General features: G+C 58.9%; 1 long non-coding RNA gene across 2 annotated transcripts; it reads left to right on the top strand.

The window, feature by feature from the left end:
* Window positions 1-1,721: 1,721 nt before the first annotated feature.
* On the top strand, window positions 1,722-5,087 carry LOC124511874 (uncharacterized). Of its 2 annotated transcripts, none has more exons than XR_006961974.1 (3): window positions 1,722-2,278; window positions 2,783-3,877; window positions 4,575-5,087. It is a non-coding gene; the product is annotated as an uncharacterized LOC124511874 (long non-coding RNA). The 2 variants fall into 2 exon arrangements; XR_006961975.1 differs by having other exon boundaries at window positions 1,722-2,958; window positions 3,703-3,877.
* The last annotated feature ends 360 nt before the right edge of the window (window positions 5,088-5,447 follow it).

Here is a 5,447-nt window from a genome sequence, read left to right as displayed (position 1 = left end):
GGGGCCCCCGAGCGGCGGCCCGCACCCCCCCCACCGCCCAGGAAGGTGGGGGGGCGTGGGGCTGGGGGGGCGCCCGGCAGGGGAGGGGCCGGCGGGCGGCGGGCGGGCGGCGGGCTGGCGGGCGGCCGGCGCTCGGCGCTTCCTCGCGGCTCCGCTTCCTCCTAGCTCGTCGGGTGCATGCTCGCGGCGGCCGGAGCGGCGCGGCGGCGGGCGGCGGGCGGGGACGCGGGGCAGCGGCGGGGGCGCGGGGCCGCGCGGGCGGGCGTGTCTCGGCCCCGCCGCCCGCTCGTGTGTACAGTACGTGTGTCTGGGCGGCCGTCCGCGGGCGAGTGTGCGGCGGGGGCCGCGGGGGCCGGCTCAGTTGAGAGATTGCAGAAGCCGCTCGGCGCCCGCGCGATTGGTCCCCGCGGGGTCATGTGCCCGCCCCTCTGACGTCAATGGCGGCAACGGCGGCCGCCGCCGCGGCTTCGGCCTCTCGCAGGCGGAGTCGGCCGCCGGGCGGGGACGCGAGGGGCAGAGGCGCGGCCCGACCGGAGGGGGCGGCCCCTGGGGAGGGGGCCGCGGCGGGCGAGCCCCGGCAGGCCCGGGTCCGGCCCCGCCCGGAACGTGGGGGTGGGCGGGGGCCGCGGGGGCGGGGCGCGTGACGTCACGCCCAGCCGCGCCCCCGCCGGTGCCCAGGCCGGTGCGGAGCGGCGCGGCCCGCCGGCCCCCACACGGCCCACCCCCCACCCGCCCCAGCCGACCCCGATCGGACCGGCCAGCGCCGCGGGACGTGTCGACGCGGGCTGCCGAGGTGCGGCCAGGTGCAAACCCAGGAACCGGGGCTGGGCTGGGCTGAGTTGGGCTGGGCTGGGCTGGGCTGGGCTGGGCCGGGCTGGAGGGGCCGGGGCTGGGCCGCTTGACCTCTGACACCCCCTCCACAGCTCAAGCTGTCTACCTGGCTGGCTAGATGGGGTCGTAGAACAGGATGGTTCCTCGAATTGAAAATGCCCCTCAGTTAACCGGATAATGAACCCACACTGCCCTGTCTCAGCCTGGCGGATTCTGCAAGCCCCCTGGTCTTTTACACATGTCTGCCGGGCTTCGAGCCGTCTGGGGGGAGGGGACAGACTCCCCAGCCCCCCTCCTTCTGCCCCTCGAGTCCGACCCCTCCCAGGCACCTAGACAACAAAGTCCCTCCCCAAGTTACCGGGCCACTCTGTCTTCTGCCTGCGCCCCAGCAGTGCCTGCTTCTTTGCCTCTGCGCTCAGGCCAGGCCGTTCATCCCTGCATCCGCAGGCCCAGCACAAGGCTGGGAGGGAATCATATTGGAAGCACCCCTGTGGAGTGAACCACAGTGTCACTCAGGAACTCTAACTCTGAGGCAAAACGTCCCCTTTCTGCCATTAAGGGCGCACACGCAGCCACCCAGACTCAGCTCCTCAGCCAGGCTTTCTCACGGCCACACGCTTCTGCAGCTAATGCCATTTAAACCCCCGGATTTTTTGCCTTTTTTGTTAAGTGAAGATACCTCTGTAGTGAATATGTGAGTGTGTGTTGAATTACATCGTGAATGCTGGCACTTTGCCCACAGCGTCCCTGCGATGGGGATTATCCCCTCCCCACTCTTTCCCAAGAACAGACACGATGTAGGAGCTCCTGGAAGGATCCTATCCCTGAGCCTGGCCAGGGCTGGGGGTGGGGGTGGGGGCAGGGCTGGGGGGCCCAGCATATGGTATGTGTCAGGAGAGGGACAGAGCTGTTCTCTCCTCCTGGGCCCTGGAGGAGGCAGTTAGGTGAGAAAACAGGGAATTAGTCAATTCCTCACAATTTGCTGGCAAATTCTGTTCTAAACTTCACTATGGCCTTGAGAAAATCATTGGGCAAGAAAGGGTCAAGCCCACCCCCACCCCCTACCATGTGGTACACATGTGGATTCAGGGCGTGGTTGTGACCAGGACTCCCAGGCCATTAAGGGGTGGGGTGAGGTCAGTTGTTCAACCCTTTATTGAGCTCCTCCTGTATGCTGAGTGCTGTGCATGCATACAACTGTTCCTTCCCATAGCAACCCTATAATATAGGTGCCATCACCATCCCCTCTGGCAGATGAGGGTACAGAGAGGCCGAGTAACATGCCAGGCTCACTTAGCTCATCAGGCTCTGAGCTTAGAGCCTGGGACAATGTAAAGGCAATAACCACGCGGTGCTTGGGCTGCAGGAACAGAGGAGGGACACCTAATCCAGCCAGACTGTGGCCCTGGGGTTCACATCCTGACTCCGCGAGGTCTTCAGGAATCAGGTAAAGAAGGGAAACGGTGCTCCTGGAAGAGGGGATGGCACGGAGAAAAGAGGCGAGGGGAGAATACTAGGCCTGTCTGGGAAACTACATGCATTTGCCAAGGCCTGCAAAATATCCCAGGGTTGCAGGGCAGAGGCCTAAGAGGTGAGCAGGGGCCAAGCAGGTTGTGCCGGGACCAGACTTTCCTCCGAGAGTAGTGGAGAGCCACCGCATGGACTACGCATGAGAGTGGCTCATAGATGTCACCTTGATAAGGTCACTGGCCACAGCATGACATGGACGGGGTTAGCAAAGGAGCGGCGTGGAGATAGGGAGACCAGTGCGGAGGCTGTCGGGAGTTCCCAGGAGGGAGGTGATGGGGGCCAGCATGAAGTCACGGAGTAGGACAGCTCAGAGCAGCTGCTGTCCACTTCAGTGACCGCCATGGACACTCCTCTCCCTGGTCAAGGGTGCAAAACTCCAGTGGAATGTACCAGAGTGCAAGGAATTCCTTATTTCTTCCAGGACTATTCCAGACATCCTCAGCTCCTGCTTTGGTAAAAGTTAAATCGGAATATTATGATAAAAATGAGCAGCACACCAAGTGCTGCAGGTACTATGCCGGGGCTTTCCTGTTTACTCTCCTTCCTTCCTCCCAATGAGCCCAGAAGGCAAGAATCGTTATCATCCCCGTCTTAAAGGTGAGGAAGTTAAGGCTCAGAGATGGTCAGACAACTGTGGGAATCCAGCCAAGATGTGAACCCAAAATTTGGCTTGACCTGAAATTCCACATTTTTCCCACTCCTTCTTTGTAATGTTTTCCTGCGCGGGTACCCGGGGGGAAACAAAAATGCAGCGACTGATCAATTGAGAGTCAACACTCACCTATTCCCTGGTGCTTAGGGAAGTGCCGGCAACAGGACCGGTCTGTACAGTGGGCCGTGCTGGTACTCAGCGAGTGAGATGCCGAGCTCTTTGCCTCCCACCGTCCCTGGTTCCTGACCTAAAACCGAATGAGTCCGGCCGCCGGATTCCATCAGAAGCTCCCTCCCTGCACCCTCCTCCCACCCCCAGTCTCTGTAGGAGACCCAGGCCTGTCTAGTTTCCATGGATGGATCACACACCCAAGTCACTCTGGATATCAGGACCCAGACTCTACAAAGAACAAGCCAGGCCCCTGAGAGTTCGCCCTCCCGGCATTGGACGGGAGAGGTTTACAGAGCGGCACAAAGGCTGCAGAAGTTCACAGACCCTTCACTCTGCTTGGGTTCCCACAGGCCAGTCCACTCACCACAGGTCACGGGCCAAACCTATCATTTCCTGCCTTCCCTGCTGGCAATCTCTCCTTGTTTGAGCCAGTCCCGAAGGACAACCTTCTGCTCTCAGCCTGCTCGCTGAAACTGCCTCTCTCCCTTCAGTTCACCCCCCTCTGGGTTCACCCCTAGGTCGCCCGGGTGGAGAGCCCACTCCGTGTCAGGCGAGCACGGTGCTAGGAGCGGGCGTTGCCGTGGAAAGGGAGTAAACCGCTCTCGTGGGCTCACGTCTCAGCTCCCAGGGACGTGAAGTCTCCCCTTGAGCTAGGGGGGTGAAGACAGAGCGGGCTGCCCACAGAAGAATGCGGTAAAGTGGCAAAGTCCCTGGTGGGGGGAGGAGAGTTAGGGGCTGATGGCCAGCCCCAGGAGAGGTTCACCTCAGCACCCCCTTCCTGCCCCTCTGGCAGACAAGACTGCAGCTGGGTGTTGTCTTTTTTAGGGTGGTCGGCAGTGGGGAGCCTGACCCGCCTTCACCCGGCCCCCCTCCGGCCCCACCCCACCATGAAGTGGTGCACAGACCCAACACACTGTACCCTCCAAGAGGGCAGGGCTCGTGCCACTTTTGCCCATCGCTGTGCCCGGTGGTTTACTGGTAAATGTTTAACGGCCAGCTCCTGGAAAGAAGAGAACCTGAGTTAGAGCATTTGACACCTTCCGTGGTGTCACTGTCCCCACCATAGCAGTTTTCCAAGCTAGCAGAGTGCATCGCTGAACAGGGAGTTGGAAGATGACGCATCCCGCTAGAGGGCATGTCCACCTACGGATACGACATGCCAGGGGCCACACCAGCAAACAACGGCTTAGGGGCCAGATTCGGCCCGGGGCTGGCAAAGCATAAAATACTGCCCATCTGGCCCTTTCACAGAAAAGGTCTGGTGACCACTGCAAGACATCTAACCTTCAGAACCGAGGTCCTCATGAAATGCAGTCGAAAAATCAGGAAGGGATACGTTTGATTAACCTTTTTAAAACTATAATTTAATTGTAATTTTATATAATTTAAGCGTGCTCGCTGGCTGTCTGACAGTCACCTCGGAAGATTTCTGAAGAAGTAACAACCAGCTCTCAAGAGCCAGGATCGGATAGCTCCAGCCTGCCCGTGTCTCCAGGGCCTGGCCCAGAGGGGTCCACGGTGCCTATCGAATGGCTGGAAATCAATGCCAGCATTCTAACGACGAAGCCACTTTTCCATGCTTCCTTCATTGTTTCATTCAGTTCCGTGAAACACCAGTCTGTTCGCACCTCCTGGGCGCCAAGGACTTTGTTAGGCAAACTGGTTCTCCCTTATCCGCGGGGGGATACGTTCCAAGACTCGCAGTGGACATCTGAGACCACGGGTAGTACCGAACCCCATAGAGACCGTTTTTTCCTGTATATACACACCGACGATAAAGTTGAATTTATCAGGCCCTGTAAGAGATTAACAACAATGACAAATTATAACCCAGAACAATTACAACAATACACTGTAATAAAAGTTATGTGAGGGGCACCTGGGTGACTCTGTCGGTTAAGCGTCCGACTTTGGCTCAGGCCGTGATCTCACGGTTGGTGAGTTCGATGCCCGCGTCGGGCTCTGGCTGACGGCCCTGAGCCTGGAGCCTGCTTCGGACTCTGTGTCTCCCTCTCTCTCTGCCCCTGCCCCATTTGCACTCTGTCTCTCTGTCTCTCAAAAGTAAATAAACATTAAAAATTTACGAAAAAAACAAAAAAAACTTATAAAAATAAAGCTATGTGAATGTGGTCTCTCTGTCTCAAAGTCTCTTACTGTATCGTGCTCACCCTTCCTGTGATGATGGGAGTTGATAAAATGCCTACGTGATAAGATGAAGTGAGGTGAATGGCGTAAGCATTGTGACAGAGCATTAGGCTACCGC

This window comes from Lynx rufus, unplaced genomic scaffold, assembly GCF_022079265.1.
Source record: "Lynx rufus isolate CCGP_SWC_20201006 ecotype Redwood Valley unplaced genomic scaffold, mLynRuf1.p SCAF_16, whole genome shotgun sequence".
In the NCBI taxonomy this organism is placed as follows: Eukaryota; Metazoa; Chordata; class Mammalia; order Carnivora; family Felidae; genus Lynx; species Lynx rufus.
The sequence above is the reverse complement of the archived record's forward strand: the minus strand, read 5'-3'. Positions and strand labels throughout refer to the sequence as shown.